General features: G+C 36.8%; 1 protein-coding gene across 4 annotated transcripts in view; it reads left to right on the forward strand.

The window, feature by feature from the left end:
• LOC131684257 (extracellular serine/threonine protein CG31145) overlaps positions 1–26,480 on the forward strand; it is a 177,094-nt gene that overhangs the window by 90,903 nt on the left and 59,711 nt on the right. Inside the window, exons 2-3 of one of the 4 annotated variants that reach the window (XM_058966952.1) lie at positions 5–50; positions 25,670–25,740. The exons of 1 other annotated variant lie outside the window; for it this stretch is intronic. The gene's annotated coding sequence lies outside the window, so the exon portion shown is untranslated. The remainder of the gene's footprint in view (positions 1–4; positions 51–25,669; positions 25,741–26,480) is intronic. 2 more of the 4 variants (XM_058966951.1, XM_058966953.1) reach the window with 2 other exon arrangements.

Raw genomic sequence — 26,480 nt, forward strand, 5'->3', positions numbered from 1 at the left:
CCAGGTATATACTCAAGACTTGCGACTGACTTCTAGTTATTTAAACTCAGGTAAACTATACTATGAATAAACAAAATTGTAAATAAAAATATAACAGTAACAATTACCTTCTTAAATCGAACATGAGCTTGAACTCGGAATAGAGTCGCAGTCATTATTGCTAAACTACTAGAACAGATATGAAATAACATGAATATAAACCGCAGTAGATGAAACAATATTACGCAACACACCTTCCAAAGGTAAGACACGCATAGATCTTTCATCACAGCCGGCGGACGAGAGGGTTGCTACAAGTGCGCACCTAATAAATCGCTGGTACATTTCAATTCTTTCTCCACTTGTCGGAGAAGATATCAATCTCGCATGTTCTTTCCGTACAATTATGCCATCATCGCTACTATTAATTACGTTCCCAACAGCCATGGCTAGTTGTACCAACTCGTCCGCTTTCCTTTCCCCTGGCTGCACCCGTAACTTCAAGCGCACATAGTTTAGTCCACCGGTTTCGTGTCTGGCAATAATGCAGTAACGAACACCATTTTCACGGTCACCTACATGAAGATATGGGGAGCGGGTTCGCGTTTGCACCGGTACGTATAGCGACCACTAGCGCCGGCCGTGTCGGTGGAGTTAGCCGATAATTTCTTTTCGACCACTATATACCCTCAGGCCACAAGGTGGAGTACGTGTCCGTGAGAGCGGCCAGCGCTGTTTGTGGTAATTTACACGGCAATTGTCTACGAGTTGGTGTAAATAGGCTGGGGGAATTGAGATTGGTGCGGTGAAGGTTTACGAAAATAGCAAGCGACCGCGTGAGGATGTGCTGCCCTCCGTGGAGAGAGTTAGTGCTAAATTATTGGTATTTCATAAAATATGATGAACTTGTCGATTTTTTTTCTAATAACTTGAAAACTACATAGATGAGAGTCACACCATACCTTGGTGCCGCCATACCAAACTTAAAACGTACTTGTAAACTTTTGCGTTTTGGAAAACAAAACAAAATTTGAAGTAGTTCAGGCTTCTTTGGAATATAACGAATAACTTGGGACAGACAAATTCATAAAAAGCACCCTATTTCATAAACAATAGAGCGGTATAAAAACCAAGATGATTTTATTTGGCTTTGAGTAATTTTATGTTTTTTCACTGAATAAAATTTACAAATTTATAAAGTTTATAAAATACTAAAAATTGCTCTTCTTTGGGTATACTTATTAAGAACCCCGCATTGAGAATGTCTAGCTTCCAATATGAAATTTTATGATGCATATCGATGGGTATTACTGTGAAATTCCTGTTTTTATTCACAACAATGGGTGTTATTTTGGATATTTTTTGTAGAAATCCTGAAATAGCTAAAAAATTGTCATTTTTAGTGCCTTTTGACGATTGCACCGTGGTCAGATATGAAATTACGACTAGTTTTGGTTTAGCAGGCCAATGTGAAAGCACTATACTATATTTCTCTCTAAAGAGAAAAAAATAGTGAACACCAAAATTTCTCCCTGAGGCGAATTGTTTTGGTGAAACCCCTAGTGAAGGCCACAAATCCTAACTTAATAAAGCCATGGGTGCGTTTCGACTTTGTCACAAAAAACCGACACAAACTTATTGCAGGAATAATTTAGCTTCGGCTTTTGAGAAATTCCACAAAGATTAGTCCGAAAATATTTAAAATCGTGACCGACCATCTTTGATTCCTATGAAACTTTACACGATTCACCGGCATGGAAGACTAAACATTTTTCACAATCAGTAAGATTTTGTTTAATTCATTTATTTGACACGGCTCAATGCGTTAGCTTAGAGGAGCCATGGGTCTTTTATATATTTACAATATGTAATAAATAAAAATTACAATACATTTTATTTTGAGCCTGTAAGATCCCGTGCGTGCAACTTGTTATTGCGAGCGGAGATCTTTTTTCGCGTCGGGAAGATGTTCCTTCTTTCGTCAACTTCAGGGTTATCACGTCTCTCTCGTTGTCGTTTACGTCCGTATCATCATCTTGATTACTGCCTTGATACTCGCGATCAGATGTTCTTCCTGGCTTCTTGCCCTTGCGGGTCATGAATGTGAACACTCCATCCTTGGTGGTAGCTTCTTCACTGGTGGTATTAGTTGTTAAGTTTGAAGTACTTGACGCAGCATTTCCAGTTGTCATTATTGCCTATTGTGGTTCAGGTAAGGATATTGGGGCTTGGGTGTTGGCATTTTTTTCTGCAACTGAGTTTTCCTTAGCAGTTTCTGGGCAGGGTTGTCCGTAGTGCGCCGTTTGTTCACAGAATTGGCACGTAATAGTTTGTCCTTGTTATGTACAAAGAGTTCGCTGTGTAATGGTATTACCCCCTTCTGTTTTGTATTGCAGGGTAAGGTAGGAGGGAATGGGTTGGTCTAACCGCATTCTCATCACAAAGACGTCATTTGAAATACCTGGAAAGTAGTATCTCCATGTGTCCTCCGTAATAGATTCCACTGCTCCGAAATACAACATGAATCTTTTAATTGCCACTTTGCAAGTAAGTGGAGAGAAAATCATGTAATTTAACTTCTATATTTCCATTATCCATGTATATAGGGATCTTGATTTCAGCGTTGTCATAAACAAGGACGTGTTTTAAGTTGTTCCGCGAAATGAATCTTTTCGCCTGGGCGAATTTGTTGAAGGTTATCAGCACCGCATGCCTGACGTGCTCAAGCTGTATGGAGGTGACATCCGAAATCCGAAGCTACATTTTCAGCAGATGTTCTACATCACGAATACTTGGTCTTATGCGAAAAGACCTGAAGTCAATGGCCACTGTGTTAGGCTCATCAGTAAGATTATTTTTAATCAAGAGCAATTTTTAAAAGGGCGTAGACATTTCTACGTGCCATCATTTCAAAAAAAAAATTGTTCGATTACTGTATTTTATACACGAAAATCATATTTTTTGTTCATAAATTTTGTGAACGGATTTTTTTCTTGTAATATGTAGTAGCACAAGTAAGAAAATCAACTGTGATATAATTTTTCAGACAAACGTGTCAAACAATCTCATAAGTCAATACCTCGCCAAATTAATTACGAATCAAACTGTTCATTTACATATTGAATCTGACAACCGCTACGAACAGAATCATGTTCGCCGGGAAGAATGGCGTGTGATGTGGGGGAGAGTTAACAACTCACCGCATACCCCTAGTTACGCCCCTGTTAAAATATAGAAAACCTATCTTAGTATAAAAAAAATGGCCAGGATTAGGTTGGCGATGTTTAGAGTAATTGTATAACCTTTCTATATAGCAAAAATGTGCCAAAGTCCAAAAAAGTAAATTTTCATCTAAACATTTTTTTTTTCAAAATTACATAAACTCTGGCATCAAAACTGTAAATTCGTTTGGGATCATCCATAAATGACGCAGCATTTTTTGAGTAATTTTTAACACCTCCTCTCCCATCGTAGCATTTCGTCACAAACCTCTAAATACCCCCTGGTAATTACGTAGCTTGACGGTAATTCTCCCCCCCCCCCTGTCGCGGATTTTTTTTAAATAAAAAACGATGTTAATAATTCCCTTTTAAAAAAGCTACGTAGCCTGACATGACCCCCTACCCCCCCTCCCGTCGTCACACATCATCACAAAATTAAAAACTCCCCCTCCCCCATATAATGCTACGTCATTTATGGATGATACCTTTTTGAAATTTTCCTTTACTCTCCCCTTTGAGCATTTTTCAGTTCCTGCTTATATAGAATCAAGAACCGTCATAGGTGACCAATGTGGTCAAAACGATTTTGGTTAGTCATTATTGATATAGACTAAGAAATTCAAGGAAATAATCCCATTTTAATAAGTTTTGTATCAATCATCTTTCTGAGAACGAGTTATAGGGAATGAACAGTACTGTACAAAAAATATACATTGAAAAAATGTTGTCATTTTTCACAAAAAAACAAATATTTGTGTTAAAAATTTAAATTGCAAAAAAAAACATTTTTTTAAATTTTTTATATTTTTTCAACAAAACCCGTATCGTTTAAATCAAAATCCATTTAACAAAAATCTTCCAAAATGTGATAGTTTACAAGATATTTGGAATTTTGTTCCAGCAAAAACAGTTAATTCGTGTGGTTATGCCCTTTTTAAAATTTATTCACGTTACCCCATCATAAAATGTCAAAAGTCTAATGTTTATCGTTTTAAAGACGTAAAAGAAACATTTTTAGTGTATTAAGATCATGGAGAAGCTTTCAATAAAAAAGTTTTCCTAACAACAACTTTTGACATATTTTTGTAATTCATACTATTTGCAGTCAAAAATACAATTTTCTTTTTGAATATGATTCTAAATTCCATTTTAAATTAAAATACTTATAACAAAAAATTTCTGAATTGTGGTAGTTCTCGAGATATTTGAAATTATGTTTTAACAACAAAATTATTTTATTTTAGTACGACCTTTTCATAAGTTATTCGCATTTAACATTTCCTGTAACTTTTTCTTTGACATCAAGGCGATATTGTTTATGTCCAATTGTATTTTTTCTTGTAGTACTTTTCAGTGTCTTTCTCATAGAATCGAAATGTATTTCACATATTTCCACATCTTTTAATAATTGACGGTCAAAGTGGCGGTGTTTTTAATCCACTTTATTTAACAACTCCTAAGTTCTGAAATAAAAAAAAGATGGGTGGGTAATGTCTAGGACATAACCGGAGTGTCGTGACTACTCGTTTGACTTGTAATTCAAATCGAATGATACTCAATGAAATATGTGGGAATGTTTCAAGTTATTCTTTATAATAATTATGGTGGTTCTGAAAAGAACCTTTGTTGTTGGCGTCTGCGTTGATAGGGGATGCGCTGGATTCTAAGCTCGTTGAGACATTCATTCATGAAATGAACAATTTTCTTGCTTTGAGTTATCAATGTTAAAATCTCTCGAAACAACCATCGGAATCTTTTTCGTACAGAAATGAACACTCTTAGCGAAAAACTAGGGGCGGGTAATGTCCGGGACATAACCGCGATGATCATATTCTTAAAATTCTGCTTGTATCTCTTTCAAATGGCTAAATTTTACGCATTAAGTTTGATTCACCGAGCTCAGCGAAATTTTCCTGGGGATCCCGTTCGTTAGTATATTCAGCAAAACAATTTTATTACCGAGTTCTCCGCGTTGAATACAGGTCAATAATTTCATATAATGATTTCAACAAGCAGACAATGTACATGTATGACAGGTGGGAGTGTTCTGAAGTGGTTTTAGTGGAGGTAACAACATAAAATCATGTATTGGACATTTTACAATGATTCTCCGTAACCCTGCAAAACCACGGGGTTGGCAGCAGAGGGTTAAGTTATTTGGAAGAGATAACAGTGAATATATGGTAACTAAAGATATAAAATTGTTCTACAAATTGCAAAGTTATTGCCGTGTTAAACTGAAAATTTGTCATTTTATTCATATAGGAACAATCATTGAAATTATGTCAATTTATGCTTTGCAAGATTTGAAATAACTTCGAAGTGTGATCACGACACCCCTGTTATGTCATATACATTACCAACCCATCTTTTCATCATTCGTTTTGGTGTAGCTTTCGCTTAGTGGCAGAGTTGCGACATTCACTGATTTTCTTGGAAGGATTTGCAAAAACCTTCGGGTTTGTAGATTAGAAAAAAATTTCTTATGATTCACTGGTAAAAGTACAGAATTAACAAGCGCAAACTTAGTACTAGTTAATAAAAGAAACTTTCTAATTGAATTCTTTTTCCATTTTGCATTCGTCCTAATAAGGACGGTTTGTAGATAACTATGTTGATACAAGACGAGAATCTTTTGAAACAATTCAAATCTTGCCGACGATTGTTTTTACTGCGTACATACATCTTTCCCCTTTCGCAGCTCACACCGAATGAGTACGCTTTGCAGCCTTCGATATTTTGGTGGCAATTTTAGTGGAAGTTACTACCGCCTTTTCAGTGACTGCGTTTCTTAGCCTTTGGCTTTTTGGCCTTCTCACCGCCACCAACGTTTTTCTTCTCTTCGGTGATAGCCGATTTGATTGGTCGTCCGATGCAGCTTCTCATGACCACGCACGTCTGTTATGCACTGCGTCTTACACACGTCTGGCTTTGAGAAAAGCTGCTACACCCCTATTTATAGGTTTTATCATTAATGTTAATTCTCATTTAAAGTAGTTTTCGAACTATTTAAACAAATTTTATATAGCAAACAACGTATCGGTAGCAAGCGTTGAACGTTTTCCTTCCGATTTATGAAAAAAGATTGGCAATCCGTTTAGTAGAAGAAAAGTTATTAAGGTTCAAAATGTACGTAACGCTTTCGCTAATATGCACTACTATCGCTTTCTCGCTCGTTCTCGTGGCGTGCATGAGCCTTTCCTTTCCGTCCGGCTTCTAATGGCTTAACCAATACTAATATGCCGGCTTTCCCCCACCAACTGCTCTCGTCAAGCAACCCAGTACGAATAATTATAGGAACAAACATGTAGTGGACCTATATATAAACTTTTCATTATTTTATTGTTCATTTGCTGCACCATTTTGACGGCTCTGTGCGGGATGGGCTGAAAATTTTCACTTTTCCGAGTCGTTTTCGAAAGATTTTTCAAAACACTATTTTTCCGTTGATAATGAATGTCCTATATATTCCAAAATTTAATACAACATTGGTACAAATATTTTCGACAAAATGCCGAAGAAATTGATTAAATCCATTCAGTACAACAAAAAATATAAGCGTTCAAAATCTTACATCATTTTTCTTCCGAAATTTTGAAAAGGGGCCCCTATATTGAAAGGTAAGTTGTTAGTCACGACAAAATGTTAACGTCTTCTGTAATTTTGTAATTTCAACAACTTCATAGAACATTTGAAGAATTGCAAAAATCTTAGAAAAAAGCTTTAATGAAAAAACGATTTTTGGGTGCCTTCCACAAACAACGTGCTTTATCTCCACACTATTACATTTTGGAGAGTTTTCATGTTCAGTAAGTTTTCTCGTAGTAGAATTTTATAAAACTTTGTCTTTGACCTCCTGGCTCTATCTCGAAAGTTAGTGGAAATAAAATTCTGGAAAACATGACAGGAGTCGGTGCTCTTTCAAAGAAAACAAGGTTGGTTACAGTCTCCAAATAATAAACGCACCGTGTTAGATCCAATAGAGTTCACAATGTCAAGGGCTAAGTGTATAAGAGGATTTATACACTACACCTGCACAGATATGTGTGTCGTCAAAACGGATATGTACCCAAAGTTGTTCTAGCCAAAGGCTAATAGCTGTTGCACATTTAGAAGAGAGCTGATTAGAGACGGCGATGAGTACACCACCACCCCGTTTGTTTCCTTGCAATTGTCGGATCATTGTGGTAAACTTGTGCCAAATAGTTGACTCGAGTTGATTTGATCGTTCTGCCATGTCTCGGTCATAACAATAACATCATGATCAACATGTGCAACAGCGACGAACAGCTCGTCAATTTTTGTCCGTAGTCCCCTCACGTTCTGATGATAAATTCGCAGTTGTCCCGGTTCCGCAGTTCCAGTGTCTTCGACAAAGTTTTTCATGCTTCGATTTTCTTCAATTTTATGAAAGATCGCAAAACGCTATCTCGAGCCATTACAAGGTTAATTTTGTTTTTTTTTAAATAAATTTAGGACCACCCTATCCACTATTTAAAACAATGGGATTGTCTTGTAAAGTGCAAAATTGTATCATGAGAACATAATTATATCTATTATGTTGTTTACCGTGAAAGTAATTTAAGCATATTTCCGAGTGTCAATTTATGAAGAAACAAATGCTTGATATACCTCTTACAGTTTTCATATTTAGTAATAATAGTGACAATTAGATGATTTTCAGAGCTTTCCAAAACTACCATTTTCTCACAACAGCTTTATTGTTGTAAGTACTTATAATATCTATAAAGACTTATAATATAATTTTGAGAAATTTAAAACAATATCGCCATCGCCATATTTGCTCAATTGGGTCATTAAATGAAGAATAAAATTTTCTTTTTATTTCATAAACCGACAGAGTTTATGATATATAACAATATATATATGTTCGTCCTTTAAAATTTTTTATTTGATTTTCTATAAACATGTGAACACGTCCTTGTTTGACATGGGTTAGCATTTTTGACAGTTATCACTGTAAAACAATAGGGATCAAGATTCCATCGAAGGAAGGAAGGTGTGGTCGTGATAATTCAATTTCATAAAAACCAGCAAAAATTTGGTTTGAAATGATTTTGAGTTTGAAACTACTTTAAAATTGAAACTAATTTAAAATTTCTTAACAAATTGAAAATTTTTGGCGGATACTGGCCCTTCTCATGGATCCGCCGCTGGTTTCAAGTGTTTCGATGTCGACACATAGCATCTCAAATTCGTGGCTGTCGATCTATGCAAATTGTATTGAATATGTAATGGACATTTCCATAATGTAGGGGAAATGTAGTTTGGACAAATGAGAAAGGCACAATTGCACCACTAGGTGGATTAAAGCTGTTTTTTTATTCGGATGCAATTGTATTGGTAATGAATATAATAGGCTTGAAATGTGCTGGTACCAAAACTGTTCACTTAAATGATTGGATACTGTCTTCGTCTCGTCGACGGAAAAAATAGAAAAAACTACACTTGCACGGGATAATATTCATATTCATATTGTCTTTTATTAAAGTTATACGAAGGTATTTTCTTTGTAACCTGAACAAAGTAAGGTTGAAATCTCTACAATAATGATAGCCTGGTAATTACTTTTAGGGGAACCCGGGGCTATTCGGAGCTATCTAAGCAAATCGTTCTTTTAGGTAGATAGATGTGAAAATATTTATCGTTCAAAGGCTTCAATTGTTAGTTTGAATCCAGAGCTACACTTTGGTGCCACAAAACTTCATTTGCACCACTCCTTGGCCGAGCTAGGTGACAATTTGCAAAACTCTACGTTTTTCCATACTTTTACAATGTAAGGGAAATTCGGTCCTCCCTACGGGGCAATTCAGACCGTCAATTTTTTTTAGATTTTTTACAATAGAATTATATTTACCTATGAAATATGTATTAGAGAAACTCCTTAAGATGCAAAGAAAAAATGTGTCACAAAAACTTTATCTGGTTAGTCACAGATATCGATTGGCACTTCATGTATTTTCTTTGCTGTGGCTTATGCAATCGTGTGCGTAGCCGCAGGCCGCTGAACGGTGGTTGATGTAATAGAGGGTCCGCATAGCCTCGTATGCTCATTTCGAACAAAAGTGGTGAGCGTCTTGAAAATATCTGTGTTTTCACCCAAACAAAACCCATTCCATAGAAAAATTAATTTTAGTTAATTATGCCAATCGTCCGTTATACCTAAAACTTATTATATTATGCCAATTCGTCGCTGTTGTGCTATCTTATGACAAGCGCCATTTTGCACATTTCGAGAAAAACGATTTTTAAAGTTTCAGATTGAATATCTTGAAACTTATAAATGGTACAAACAATTCAAAGAAGACAATTAATGCTTCTATCTATTCTGTATTAATCTCTCAAATATTACGAAGATCGGTTGTCTATGTTGCGAGTTTTTACTATAAATGTAAACAAAAGTCGCACTCACACGTGTCATAAGCATGTATTGATGACAAAATTTGTATGGCGTGTCATAATAGTGCATGGAAATTTTTTTATAAAAAAAAATCATTTATTAACTTTTATTCATATCTTTGGCTTCATTTGGTCTATAAACAACCGGTGAGGTACATTTTAAAGGAAATGAGTCAGGGAATCTAGAAAAAATAGTTATTTTTGGTTGCAGTGTGCCAAATATGCTATATTTCCAGTTGAAAACATAAACTGTATTTTCCTCACAATTTGCGTATTTTTCTTTTGAAAATGATTATGCCATTGTGTTTCACAAATAGTTTTACTCCTAAAAACACCTTATACATCAAGATAACTTGAGCCAATCCCCAGACAGTCATTTGAAGCAAAAAATTAAAAATTTCTCAGCACATTTCTCGCTATATCTCAGTAACCAAGCAGAATGTCAAAATTCTGAAAACGTCACTTTGAAGAGATTTTTTTTGACAAGTAATGTGGCATATCTAACTCAGTTTACCCCAAAATGGCGTTTGTCATAAGATATCACAACAGCGACGAATTGTCCATTATGGCAATCGTCCATTGATTATGATCGCAATAGGTGTACGCGTCGGTCCCGGTATATTTTTCGCTCACGTCAATTTTTTCGACAACAAAATTGAAACGTATTTTTTTTTCAATTTTCCTTTTATTCTGGTGTATTTGCTTCATTTGTCTCAAGAAAAGATTGTGCCAAAATTAGTCTTCCCGATTAACAATATCTAAAGAAATTTAATTTCAACGCGGGGGTGGGCGTAGCGTAGTTGGAAAATCGATTGCCTTGTACGCAGCGCACCTTGGTTCGATTCCCGACCCCGCACATAGGGTTATAAATTTTTCATAAGAGATTTTTTTTAACCCGAAGAGACGAATGACCTTAAGGTTAAAACCTCTATAATCAAAATAAAAAAAAATCAACGCGGATCATTCGGAAGACGTAACAGGTTGTCCCGTGGACGGCGGATGCTAAGCGTTTTGCAAGTCCTTTGTGCGTGCAAAATAAAGTGATCTGTGGACCGAATCTGGTATCCAGTCGAATATCGAATAAACAGATAAGTGCCCTCCTATACTGAGCAGAAGGCTTTGACCACAGGTGGACGCGATATCTTAATCTGTCACGTTTTTTAGCAAAAAAAGGTCCTTTTATTACTTTATTGCAATTCTCGGCTTTTTTCTCTCGCTGAGGAAATTTGAAAACTGCACATTCGAATCTCTTGTGTTTAGCTATCTCCATAATAATATACTCAGTTTAGTGAAAGTGTCAACATCGGTACTGGTTTGTAGTTTGCAGTCAGATCAGCCACACTGTTCTTCATCGATACCTTGTTCGTCAACTTCATCTGAGATTTTTTATTGTTGCGCTATCCCATCTAAGCGGAATGCTCGGAAAAAGTAGCATAACGGTGGTTCCTGAAGCCTGTACCTGTTACAGACTAGCCAAGGGAATTTGGTGAGCTCAATCTAATTTATAATTTATTTTTATTATTCATTTAGTTGAATATTACATAAATCACTCCAAACCCACATGCCATTTTCCTTCCCTACTAACCAATTCTAACATCTGTAATGCCTATGGAGATTGCGTGGGTTTCCCGCATTTTCTTAAGTAAGTATTCAACTAGCATTTCCTTCCCTTTGGCGATCGTAAGGACATGGCCAGGTGTGAAGTGAACTATACTGCTACATAAAAAGATTTCACTGTATCAGCCACCCATGATGGGTGCGGCAGAGCTGCACGAAATCATGACTATCACTTTTTCATCAAAATGTACGTAAAACTCCGGTCACAAATCAAAATGATCGTCTTTTTCAGTTGAGAGAACTTGAGCAACCAAAACTGAGCATAGTGAGTGCAAACAGCAGTGACGAAGGAGAGTGAGAAAAAAGTGACGGCATGCAGCGCAGACAGCAGAGTCAAGTGAGAACACAATGCAAATTCGTCTCTTTCCGTTATGTTTACCTCGCGCTGTTTTGTCTACCTCGAAAATTCAACAAGCGTTTTTTTCACTGAATTAACGCCATATAATTCAATCACTAGCCAGTATTTATTGACCATTCGCACTTGCCTTAAATACGATCGAATACTTCTATACTGATATTCTGGTAGCAGTTGAAAATCGAAAAATTGACGTGCGCCTTTCGTTTTTTTCCCTATTTGCAGAGTGGGCAACTAAATCACATCTTGTGTACAAGATGGAGAATCAACTTGCGCAGTTGCGTTTTAGTTCTGTCCGCTGAAAATAGGAGATAAATCGAAAGGCGCAAGTTCACTATTTCGATTTACAAATGCAACCAGAATACTTGAACTTGAAAGATACTTATATGCTTTTTGACCTGGTGGTATATGGTTGACCATATTTATCAACAGATAAAGCACATTTTTTAACTAACCGAACACATCAACATGACTAAAAATCTCAAAACCTATTTGTTTTGATTTCCTTGCATTTTAAGTCTGCCTACTGCTATTGGGAATAGGTTAGGTTTTCTATCTTCTCTATGCTTTAGACTGCGAATTAACAAAATTCAAGTTTATATTATTAGGGAATCCCATAGAATACAGCTCGAATATTGTATTATTAAATATTACATTACATGAGCATTTTACGTGCCTTTAGCATGTTCCATCATCATACATCGAATGATTTCAAGAATGTGCGTAATTCTTTTACAACTCTTTTCCAAATGACGACGAAAATTGCAATACAATTTTCCTCAAACAATCTTCGGTTAGCAATTAAGCCAATTTTAATAGGTAATATATTTGAACTGTAATATTGAATTCACTGTAATATTGAATTCAAGACTTGCATCGTGGAGAATTTAACGCTTCCTTTGCCAGACTTAATGACAATAATTTTCGAAACTGACTGTCATCGAGAGGTTTCAGTCAAGCTGAACCGAAGCCAAGTGAGCAAAAGAGCAAGAAGACAGAACATTTTTCCGCAAAGGTACTCACGTAGTATGACTGACAGTATATGTTGCTGTCTCAGTGTGAGAACTTACACGGAAAGAGAGTCGAATATGAGTGCTTGCGACCGTGTAGGAAGTTTTTCTGTTTACGGTTACCGAATGCAGCACTGGAGTGCGGTCGTTTTTGTTATGCTGTGCTATCGTCCATTATGTCAATCATCCATTATGCCTAATGTCCATTATGCCTAACATACTTATGCCAAACGTCGCACACTCGAAAACGAATACTTCCCCGCCGCGTAAAAAGATCTCCGCTCACAATGCCAAGTTGCACACACGAGAACCCAAACGAACGATGTTCAAACTCTAGTTCACACATCCGTGTGCGTGCGTACACGAGAACGCTTCACACAAGTCAAAAAGTGTCAACGCTAGTGATGATGAAAGTGAGAAGGAGAGAACTGGTGCCACGAACCTTTGTGTGCGAGAGGTGTACGCACATCGTGTACGCACATGGAGTCTGGTTGTGCAGGCGAACATGTGTACGTGGTTTGGTACGCGTGTTCGAGTTCGTACCCAACATGTGGGCGTAATATGAGCACAGAATTATAGCAAACATTGTGTACGATATTCATTTGGGAAGACTGGTCTTATGAAGAAAATCAAAAAAAAAATGTAGCTTGCTATTAATGCAAGAGATTTTGGTGTTAGATCGCTACAGATATTTAAATTTTGCTCGCGTTGAGTACAGGAACCCAAAATTTCTCATCTTTCTGGGATAATCAAATTGAACCATTTCAAAAGTGCTCTACTAGATTTACCAATCCAAACAGACGAAACAGTCCCACTTCAATTCACCCAACCTAAAGAAGTACAAAGTCTTGTTGACCGGAAGGAAAGAATGGAGAAACTGCAAAAAACAGCAAAACCCATTAGAAAGCAGAACAAAAGTCAGTCCAGTCTCGCCATGCTCTCGGTAATGCATTTATTATTGTTTCCTTCGCGTTGCTGCCCCCCTTCCAGCAGCCCAGCACCTTCGTCCATCATCGCCGGCTCCATCCGCTTCAGGTGCAATATTTTTATTTTCATGATGTTTTGTTTTCGCGGCGATTTGCACGTCATCAGTCTTGCACTCTTTTCCACCGGACGGATGTCGCTGGAAGCGCGCCAGGTGCTTGTTTACGGCTTTTAAAGGGAAAGGAGCAAAAAATGCATTACATGCTACTTAACGGGCAGTGGAAAATTCACACGGAAGTTGCCGGTAAATGATGATAAAATAATTCTGCTAGGGGAAACTAACCGGCCAACCACCAAGCTGCAACTGCAATCGGCGTCGGTGCAAAACAAGAATGCATTTTCCGGGAACAAGTAGCCACCGCTGAGAAGGAGGAGAGGATCCGGAGCACCCGCGGCTCGGCATGGGTGGCGGTACTGATTCACCGTTAATGTACTTTCGTTTGCTAACGGTTGTGATTTTTTTGCCTTTCTCATATATGAATGAATGGATATAAGGAATTGCAATTTCTGTTTAGTTTTTGTGTAATTTTGTCATTACCGTCGCCTCTTCAGAAGCAAATGAGACGGTTAAATTCAGTTAGTTTAGAGTGCCGCATCACGCGGTCTTTGTTGCGCTTCAAGTGAAAGTTATTTGCATTGCGAAACGTTCGATCATTAAGTGGCTTAAACAAACGAACCTATTAACAAAATTTGAAAACTTTAAAAAACGGTAACCGCGGAAACGTTCTCCGTTCGGTTCATGATAAATCGTGAACTCGAACAGATGCAATCATATATAATGATTATTTATCAAAGCTCACGGCACCCGGGTCGTAAAGCCAGAAGATCAATCTCATGATGCTAATGACGAGTTACTAGAAACTTTCACAACCAAACCAAACGTTTTGAAAAAGATGAACAGAGACTACACTGGTCTGACTACTATGCAATTAGACATTACGGTGAATCCGGACGTTGCATCTGGAAGTTGTTGTGCAGTTAGACAGCCCTACTCCAGATAGAAGTTAAATTTATATCAGCGAAAATCGTGACCGACCACCTACAGCGCATTTCACAGAGATGACAATCTTTGCTTTCAACTACACTTCACAGCTCAGACGTGGCAAACGATAAGTCTGGTAAGATGAAAATAAATACCATACTCAGTGCTTCAAATCGCAGGCTAATGCAAGGTACTCATTTTGTACGGAAGTGGTAATTAGATCAAATTCGTCTGCAGTACATGGCTTAATGGCAGTCGGATTGCCCAATGAGTCTAATTTGCAAAAATAGGTGGTGCTTCACATTATTTAGTTATAGCATCATTATAATTGTTCCAGAGACTCACCACTATCTTTCTGGAACAAAATGATCCGTAATTACAGTTACTGTTTTCGTAATATACATGCCCAACTACAAGCTACATTAGGAAAAAAAAAGCAAATAGCTTACTTCACAAGGCCTTTGTAAACAAAGACATGTTTTTATTTGGGAACACGAGATCTTAGATCATCTGGGTTTTTTTCCAATATAAAATTGCAAACATCTACATCATCCGGCGGACAATAATTGCTGGGCAACGAAAGCAAGTCCTAATGTATCTCATGAGCTGTTTAATTCGCATCTTTTGAACTTCCATCTGACGAAGTTGGTAGATTTTGGGACCCTTGGAAAGCGGTGGAAGGCAAACTTCCCTCAGTACAAACTTTCCTGTAATGAAAGTAGAGCACAAGATCTCTCGCAACCTATGATCGTTGGTTTTCTTTTTCTTCTTTGTTTCGTGAATGAAGTTTAGTGGCTGTTTACCGTGCCAAAAATTCACCAAATACAGTCCATCCGTTGGAGGCATTGTCTTTGTTTGGAAAGAAAATTAAACGGGGGAAAACCACAAACACATTGAATGTAACGGGCTTGTTCTTCAACTTCGCGCATCTAAAAAATAACCTTCTGGTAGGCTTTCGCCAGGCAATGTTTATCTTAGTTTTATTGAGTTCACTTATTTTGAATAATACAAAAATAGACAACGATGGGAATGAGAGCAGCTATGTCGAAAATCTAAACCAACATGTTTAATCTTATATTAACAAAATATGAGGCCGTATCGAAACCTGGATACCGTCATCAAACAATATTTGGAATTAATTTAGGCATAACGTTTATATTTCATCTCATCAATATGCGACACTCGAAAATTTTCATCTCTACTCGCGCATTATGCCCAACTGCACTAAATTGTTTTAACCAATTGTTTATCTAGAGATAAATATTGCAAATATTTTGAATTAAAACAGCGCTTGACTCGCATAGATTAGCTAATTGTTTGGTAAAAAGAGACCAAATATTCTTGGGTCAAATGCAGGACACGTTCAATGGAAACTTTTCACACCTGCATAAAGTTTATCCGAATACTACTTTTTAATAAGACTAATATCTCTTTCCTTCCCCCATACAAACGAGAAGCGACAGAGGTCACAGCGTCTCTATTGGAGGAAGGTAGGAAGCTTAATGTAAAAGTTTATGTGTTTGTGTGCATCATTATGGAAAGTACTACCTTTACCCGCAAGAGGCGTTGTTGTTACTGTCTCCAGATTCTGGACAGAGTTGCCAGTCGTCTTGATATGCAGTCTTCATTTTATCTCTAGTTACACGGAAAAAAATCCCTTCAACAAAAGTTCACGATTTCTTGAACTGAACGATTTACAAAAATCGTGATCATAAGTTCCTGAAATTGCGAATAATAAATCTCGTATTCATGAAACTTGTTTTGTTTCCAAAAACTAGTTCGCCCCGAATATATACATGGCGTTACATTCGAATGTTTGGTTGGGTTATTGGGTTGGGTTGTTGTTCCCTGGACATGTTTAGTTTTTGTTATGATTCTTGTACATAATTTGAAAATATACACCGCCAGTCACATCATGTTCTTGATTTCAGGAGCTTTTTCGTGATTTTTCTGATTTCTCATCACGTTACCTTACTATTTTATTCATGAGTTTACTATCGGAATTTTCTGTCAGACAGACGGGATTTCGTAATTTCTATTCACATTATCGTCATATTTTCGTCATGAATAGAGTGATTGATGTTCATGCCTTCAGGATCTTAGTCACCATTTTTTTTTATATTTTCGTCACGAGTTGTGTGATTCATGTTCATGATTTCAGGATCTTAGTCACGATTCTCGTAATTTCTGTTCACGTTATCGCGATATTTTATTCTAGAGCTCGCATTCGAACTTGACACGTGGAGTAATGTGGCCCATCTTCATGATATCATCAGTTTTATTTTTTAAATATATCATGAACACGATTTGTGGTGCTCAACGCAGTTTAGCGTTTTCTGTCCAGACATCACACTGAACCTTATCAAATTAATTACGAGGTCCTAATAGTTTTCTCATATCTACTGCTTGTACCTATTACTGGTCACCAGCAGCTGGAAATTTCATGAAAAAGTGAATAAACCAAAAATAATTCCACTAATATTACTTCAAATTTTGTGAAATAGTTCAATAATAATTAAAAATATATTCTCAATATTACAAGAACACAAAATAGATCGTTAATCATGTGCTAGGAATAATGAACTAGTTCACGAATCCATGAATAATAGTTGATGATTTTATAAACTATTAGACGAGCCCGAAGGATCAGACTATTGCACTAGGAATCATGAACCAGTTCACGAAAATATAATTAATATTATATAATTTCGTGAACTTTTTCACGATCACGAATGGTAAGTCGTTACTATTATACTAAGTATCATGAACCAGACCATGAATACATGAGAACCATTTCATAATTTTGTTAACTATTTCAAGAGCACGGATATTAGATTGTGAATAATATATTAGGAATCATAAACCGGTTCACGAATACATGAATATTATTTGATGATTTTATGAACTATTTCACAAGCATGAATGGCAAGTCGTGGCTATTACACTAAGATTCATGAATTAGTTCACGTATACATGAACTAATATTTTATAATTTTGGGATTTATTTCACGGGCAAGCTTGTTCGTGACTATTGTATTAGGAATCATAAACAAGTTCACGAAGCCTTGAATAATATTTCGTGATTTTGTAAACTATTTCGCCAGCGCGGATATCGGATAGACTAATATATTAGGAATCAAGAGTTGGTTCACGAGGATTTAATGTGTTCACGAATAAAATTCCGATTTTCTTAAAGTAGTTCACGAGAAAGTAGAATGTTTTGATTTTGTGAATTACTGATCCTAAATATATGAATAACATCATGAGTCAACCATTGGTTTTACGAATTATGTTCATAAAGTTGTGAACTAGTTCACGTATAGAAAATCAGGCTTCCCATGAACATCGACAAGTTTGTACCTGTGTCAGGCATTGTAATTCTCTTTCACTCGTGCGGGAAGAAGCTTATCCGAAGTCCAACTTTTCCGAGATAAGACAAGTCGGAAAATTCTCCGTCTTCACAAATAGCGTCAGAATAATTTTCCGGATAAAATTTATTTGACTTTTTCCTTCCCACCGAAAAAGGTGATATGATTTTAATTTCGTGGAAATCAGTAAAAGCGTCAAAATATACATTTAATTTCAAAGAAAAGTAGCTAAGAAGGACGATAGACTTGTTTTTTCGTGTTTTAGAGTAGCGACAGCAAGGCAGCGAGCGCAAAAAGGATACCGTGATAAACTCATTCGCTCATTCTCCGGCGGTTTTATTTTTCCGGAGAAATAACACGTTGTATGTATCCGGAGCAGTTGTGTGAGTGCCAATAACTTTTTAGTGTGAAAATGTGAGTTTTTATTGTCGCAGTAGCAAATTATCCGGACGCATTTACTCATATGAGCGCTAAATGCAATGCCTAGTCAACAATAATGATTATGAGAGCGAGAAAGAAAAAAACTGGTGCCACGAACCTATATGTATGTGCACCGTGTACGTACATAAGGTGCAGTTGTGCAGGCGAACATGTTCACGTGTTTTGGTACGAAATAGCATGTTTGAGTTCATAGACGAAGTGTGGGCTTAATATGAGCACAGAACCAAAGCGAACATTGTGTACGATGTTCATTTGGGAAGGATGCAGAAAATCGATTTGATAGTGAAATGGCGGAAGCCGTGACTGAAGTTCATAAAACAAAAACCAATATTTCCACTAATAAAAGCGTTATGCTGGAGTTAATGAAGGGAAGTTAAACATAACTAAAAAACACATGATTTTTGTTCATAGTCCTGTTTTCGTTATGTGAAATCGTGATTGTTTCAGATATCATAGCACTTTATTCACGATTTTGGGAACATTTTTTCCGTGATGCTAATTTCCTACCCAAGCATTATTGTGTTTTTTTATTCGCCGAATCTGGAATGCCATATTCTGAGCGGTGTCGCAGCAAAGGAAAGATTTCGAGGTTATATGAAAATATACTGCATACATTTTCGTTATAATTATATCGAGATGAAAACTATCACAATAATTTTAATATGTCGTAACTTGAGAAAATAGTACCCAACTATTTTCAAATTTTCCATATGCTTTATGCTGATTTGGAAAGGTCAAATTGTCCCGTTCAAGAGGCAAAACTTTTAGACTTGCGAGAGCTATGATATCTCACCGTTTGATGACCAAATATCTCGGATTATGATTTGGTGAAAGAACTGAATGCTACCCGCTGTACCCTGCGAGAAGGCTACAAATGTTACCCACCAGCAAATAACCAATCCAATCGAAGGTTCTGGTCAGAACCCAGGTCCGTAAGCTAGATACTAAACTCGAGGAATGTGTACACGCACATTCATATGCAAAATACACGCGTTTTAAAGTGCCCCATTTCATAATATTCTAAATTCTTAAAAGCTTTAAGAATTGAAAAAAGCTTCGGATGAATCAGTTCGCTTGTCATTAGATAAATCGTTATCATTTTTGTGTAAAATCGATGTAACAAAAAAACTGTATCAAAAATTTAGAATTTTTTTATTTTTATAAAATTTCGTAATGTTTTGCAAATTTTGTGAAACGAATAAACGACTTTCGCAACATTTCAGTAAAATTTTCGAATTCAAACTAAATTCTTATTACCACTATTTGTTATACTAGGATACATGATTGAAGCAGAACCGCAATTCATCATTGAATAAAATTAGTACGGGACAGTTTATGTACTTGTAGGTTATCTGCCTCCGGTAAACGAAAAAGACAAGAAAATATAGGTCGATTGTATCAGCAGACAACCTAGGTCTTCCTACTAGCTCCAGCGTATTGCCAACAGCAGCAGCGATATATCTGCATATAGTTTGCTTTTGTCAATGTGCTACTTGCATGTTTGTGGGCCACTCAGACAAACACCTATATTTGCACTCGGCAAACGATTTCACGCGCATTTTTCCACAATTTATGCACCCGGTCCCAGCTTCTGTTTGGCACAATTTGTTTATTCGACAAATGCTGCATTACGTTTACTGTGCCTTGAGTTGATCAATGGAGCTGGAAAACTCTCGCACTGATCGTGCCTCTCGTTTTCTCCGGTACATTGCGCCGGCACCAAAAACCAGAACAATGGGGAGAAACAATCAAACGCAGATACGAAAATACCGAGAATGCCTCTACAATCGTAAATCAATCAGCGGAAATATGAATTTATTGTCACGTTGCCAAGGTGAAGGTTTGGAAGGAGACGCGATAAAAAAATAACAGTGAAGCCCGACGCTGCCTGGTGCAGATCTCATGGAAATGAGGGAAACGAGTTGTAGTAAAAACAATTCCATAGAACGCCTGTTATGTTAACGGTAATGACAACGCTGAAGTAGTCATTCATCTCCGATTGTCTTGATTAAAGAATTGTCCTACAGAGCTGTCAAAATCTGTTGCCATCACGTGCCTTTCATCAAATGAAAAGTAAGGTTATTTTTACGGAACGGTTTACGGTTAAATTTACCCCGTTTTATATCCGAGATAAATTAAGTATTATGACAACAGTGAAATAAATACTATCAGAAAAAAAATATTTCCATCGATGACCGGTAGCAATGTGACAAATTAATGCTCCTTCATATTAATCAGCTCAGGTTCTACAACATGTCCAGTGGACATTGTCCACCAATTCTGTGTGATTCCGATTCTCACGATTGGAATAATTCTCCCCTGTTTATAGTCTCCTGGTTCCGTTATAAATTATCCCCAATTGCTCTCTGCATTCCTGATTTTTTCTTGATTTATGGCAAAACCGTAGGATTAATCTAAATTTTCCAAAAAAGGAAACAAAGACTATTATCGCACTATGGCGGAAGAGCTACTTTATCCGTAATGTCTAAGCTATTCGAACTGATTGTCCTGTATTTTATCACTCATCTAACTACATATCCGAGACTCAACACGGTGTCATGCGGTATCGGTCAACTTACTATCTTACACATCTTTCATCATTCGATTTTTACAAGAAAGAACGGAACGCCGCGGAGAAATCGGTGTATGTGGCATTTACCAGTAGTAAATGCCACATACACCGACTTCTCTGCGGCGTTTTACAAAACTAACCACAAGATTACAGCTTCCAAGATATTCGGGCTTGGATTCAACAGCCTTTTTCTGATTTGGGTTCACTCCTATTGGTATACCCGCTCCCTAAACTGCCTATCAAAGACAGATTTAGTGGGTGATCGTGAATAGTAACAAACAAATATCATGAGTAATATAGGCAGTAAGCTGCTTCTTCTTCTCATAGTTTGTAAATACACGTAAATCATTAGAATCTGTTTTCTATCGCATTCATTTCAATTAAGGCCATCTTGCCAAAAATACGTAAACCGTGTCTGCAAAAAATGCAAAATATAAATGATAATTCTGACACCCACCGTCCAGTCTGCCATCGAATTTAATTTAATCTCATGGAAATTTGAACAAAAAATATCCAAATTTCCAATGCAACGGCTGCTGCTCGCACGTCACTCCAGCAGAGGAGGTGGACATCAATTCAATTGTTCCAGTTTGTTTGCCCCGGATTTGCTCCGTTGCAAGTATTTCGACAGCCTGGAGCCCAATGCCGCGCCGCCGCCGCCGCTAGGCCGCTATCGAATAAATCTAAATACAAGATAAATCAACGGCAGAGTCAATCAATCCGACGAACGGACACCGACGGTCTCCGGGAGCCCAGTGGCAGAATGTCACCGATTTAAAAATTCCGAATTCAAATTCAAATTCAAATCAGCTTGTGGCGGGGGAGTCGATCGACCGGTGGCAGTATAACGTCCGATAACCTTGACTGCGGATTGATGGCGGTGTGGCGTCTAGCATCAATAGCGGATGGTGTGCAGTAATGGAGTACGGGCGGCCAGAAATAGAACAACGTTGGCGGGTGTGATTGGATTATTACCATAACAGATTCCTATATACATACTATCAATGTCATCAATCACATGGTGTGTCATTTTTATGCCCGGGACGCTTTAACATTGGGATTGAGAAACAATTTTCATCCAAATGTTCGGGGAAACCAATCTAGCGCCAAATTTAAGTCAATAATAGCAGTAACTTTCTCCGATAGTCTAGCCTGTATCTAGAAAAACATCTCAGATAACTTCACCTGCAGTAAAAGCTGAAACTAACAATGTTTTCACTTTAAATGATACTTAAAGCCTACTGGCTACATCAAAGCGAAAATCGAACAATGAACTTTTAATTAATTCTTACCTCCTTCCTAGCATTGAACTTTGCAGCATTTTCAAGAGCGTAGCTAAATCGCTCCGATTAGTCACCCCCAAATAAAGCCGTTTCAGCTTCACAAAAACCCCAAACTCAATTTGTAACCAATTTCCTCTAGCTTCCATTGCTAATTTGATGGTCTAATGCTTCAACATTCGATTGATCCCGTCGCCGTGTCTCCGATAGCGAGCGCGTCAGCAGCAACAGTGGATCCGTTTTAAATCGATTTTATTCGCACCTCCCGTAAAAGTGTCGATAATCGGCATCGCATGCCACAGCTTAGTCCAATTGATTGCAAACCGGTCGTCGAGTCGGTGTTTCCGCATTTTCCTGCTCTATCGTTCTGGAACCATTCCACAGGTGTGGTCAACCGTGGACAATCCGGCTATTTACATCAGCACTGTGCTATTCACGCAAATTTCATCTGGCTCGCTCGCTCGCTCTCTGAAGCTAGCACGCGTCAGTAAGATTAATTCCAATCGATAACTGGGGGGACATGTCAATTGTTGTGGCTGCAATCATACGCAGTATTATTTGCATTGAAAATTAATTGGATAAATCAACTTTTGTTTTTATCGACGTATTGAATGGTATTTATTTCGAAAGAATGACCTAATGTGAATTGGTTAGATGTTTTTTTTAAATCCCTTTTTTTAGAACCTGCGTTTTCTACTATCACTGAGATGGCGAGCGCGCGTTACGCGGTAACGGTAACGGTAAAATTTATTATTTTAATGATGTGTTATCAAAAAGGTTTCAATCGAACTCGTTATCCGTAAAGTAATTTTGCATCGATATTTTTCTGATTATTGGCATAATTGAAGGTGGCGGAATCGTGGGCCTTAATAATAACATTAATAATAATGGGTATGTTCGGCGCAAATTGCACACCATGAGAACGAATTCTGCCTTCCGAATTTGAAGGACAAATAATTCCCTCCCACTCTTTCGACGTCACACAAGCATACGGATGCACGTACAGACAGACGCACACACACTTTAAATATTCGATCATTATCAATACCCATTCCAAACCCAGAATTGATCATCTCGATGATAGTAGTGGCTCTGCGTCGCCAAAACTTTCAAAACGGAATATGGATGCGCTTGTCTGTCTGGCATAGAATGGATGTAAATCACACCCTTCGCTATGAGAGCCTATAATAAAATGAAAGATGAAGCAGATAAAAATTATAATAAAAGATGAATCAGATAAAAATAATTTAATTTGCTCCAAGGATGCAAGGCTCGCGGGTACGTTTTATATCACAGATACCCAGAATCCGTAATTAATCGCAGAATGATTATAAGAAGATTCGAAGACATATTCAAATTTGAGAATCGTCTTGGGAAGAATCTCAATGAACTATGAACATTTAAGAGGAAATCCTAAAACTGACGTCGAAGGCAAGGTTGTGGGTAGAAATCTTGAGCGACGTTTTTGTTGAAGAGTGGAATGTATAATGGTTGATTTTATTCTTCTTGGAAACAAAAACAAAATTGTTTGAAATGTTTATATTATGACGATTCTGCCAAATTAGAATGAAATTGGTATGGTATTTTTGGGGTAACTTCCACCTTAAATAATTTGTTAAGGAAAAAAGATCATAGCATACTGAAAGTACTAGCTTTTTACTTTCATATAGTGGCCCGATTGTTAGTCGACGCGATTCTCCCCGAGTGTTATGATCAATACAACATGCCATCGCAGTGGTATAAAATGAAATATTCAAGCGCACTGCGACAAACAGCTTCATGTGTTTATGGTAAATTGCATAGAACACGTTCGCCTATAACATGCAATGCATATGGTTTGCCTTTCAAAAATCGAAGTGTTGATTTGGATGTGTTTAATAATGTCGATATTAATTTATTTTTTAAATTTATTTTTAATAATCGTTTTCTCCGTCATCTTCAAAGCTTTCTTCTTCCGCTAGAAGAGCTTTGGCGTCTTCTAAAAATCGTTTTATACTTATTTTAGCCATCCTCGAGCTTCAGTCACGACAGGATCCACATTGTGAACAGGTGACGTTTATCACGTTCCGTTATAAATGTCACGAAAGACATTAACAAATCTTCTCGTGGGATTTCCATCATTTTTCAAGCTTACCAGTATCCACTGATTGTTTAAATTTCACTTGACACACTTCACGAACGCACGATATGCTACGTTTGGTACTTTGATCTTGATTGTGGCCAAAGTACCCTTTTCCTTTTTTTTGGACATCGATGAATATGATTTATGCAATTTACTATGAAAACATGAAGCTGCTTATCGCAGTGCGCTTGAATATTTCATTTTAAAACCACTGCGATGGGATATTGTTTAGAACATAACATTCGGGGAGAATCGCGTCGACTAACAATCGGGCGACTATACAAAAGTAAAAAGCTAGTACTTTCAGTATATTATGATGTTGTTTGCTCCTTTTTGCTTCTTAACGAGTTATTTAAGGTGGAAGTTACCCCAAAAATATCTTAAAATTAGGAATATCTTTTTAAATTCAACAGTTAGGAAGTAACTATGTTCGGCAAAAATATGTGTTTCGATACCGCAAACAACTTTGTGGAAGATTCCAAGAAGATAGGAGAATGTCTAAAAAAGCTATTATAAAAAACTAATTTTAAGGGATCTTCCATATAATATGTTCCATAACTTGTAAACTATTGTAGATAGATATATGGTGTTTTCAGCAATTTGTAGTAATATTTGCTATAACTTTACCGAAGGCACAAAGTCTCTATCTTAATTAGTTCAGAAAATAAATTTCGTATATCACTTATAGGTGAATTAATCACTGAACGGTATACTTCTATGGACGTGCAATCATAAGATCAACAACTTCTCCGAACAAACTATACTTCTAAAGTTAACGGTTTAGATGCTATTAATTTTGAGCACGAAAACGACGTTTTAAAATACTGTGCGATGTAGTGCATATTAGAATGGGTGTAACGTGAGTTGGATTTGCACATCTATTTCTCAGTGAATTCTTTATCGATAGGCACAAACTTGCTTTCAAGTGAAATATACAACACGTTCCGGAGATACAGGTTAATTACTGCGGCCACATAAAAATTTGCCATATAAACCGACACAATCATAATACCTCAGAGGTTTAAAATCTATTGAAATGGACATGAAAGTACAGTGCCCACTATCGACAATTTCCGAAGTCCCAGATTCCGGACATATTCCATAGTCACAGTCACATCGGTTCTTCGGTAAAGACTGAACCGATTTATGTGCTAATATAATGAATTGGGTTCATACTGAAATAGATCGATTTTAAAATTTTGATTTACAGGTTAATAAGGAATTGAATGAATTTTGTCATCTATGTGTCGCTTAAAAAATTGCTTTGTTGTTTAATTTTTGCGAAAAAATAACATATATCTCTTTTAAATATTTTCAGGTAGATGCAACTTTCTGGCGATATGAATATCAAATATCATTCTCAAGCAATTTCCAGTTCCAGATTAGAAGGTATTTTAAAATTCTGTTAACATATTACTGTGAAAAGGGAGACTTATTTTTTGAGATCTTTGGGTACAAAATTGTTAATATTCTACACACCGATCTCCACCACTGTAAAAGTTGTCAACGGTGAAATTTAGCCTTGCCAATATTCAGGTTTTCCTGGAATATTACTCGTTATTAAAATCGAACCGTACATTACTTTCGAGAAAAAAATTGGCTGAGGAATTTTTCAATTCCTAGATTTCGAAAATACTGGTTGATAAAAAAATTCATTAGGTCATGGAGAAGAGTGTTCCATGTTCGAACAAATAAGATTATAATGCCTATGTAAATGTTTTAAGGAATATCAATAGATTTTTTTTTTATTCAAATCGTTTATTTGATAAGGCACGTTGCGTTAGCTTAAAGGTGCCAATTTTGTTTTGTTTTACATTTTAAATTGCTTAAAACTAGGGGATTACATATTGATTTTTTTTAAAATGAAACTAATGCGATTTTATAGCTATCTTATATATCTACACAAGGGGATAATATTGTTTTCGTAAGATTAGGGGGGTCATTTAGTTTTTGTGGCAATATGGTTTGACATTTTTATCAGTGAGATTATCGGAGCAAATAATGTTTAATTAAGGGGGACAATTTTTTACGACTAACTTAAAACTAGGAATAACTAGAGGGCATGATTGAATTTTGTAAAGATTCGTAATTATAGTTATTTTTGTGGGTAGTAGAGTTGGGCAATTTCA

The sequence above is a fragment of the Topomyia yanbarensis genome, chromosome 2 (assembly GCF_030247195.1).
Source record: "Topomyia yanbarensis strain Yona2022 chromosome 2, ASM3024719v1, whole genome shotgun sequence".
NCBI lineage: Eukaryota > Metazoa > Arthropoda > Insecta > Diptera > Culicidae > Topomyia > Topomyia yanbarensis.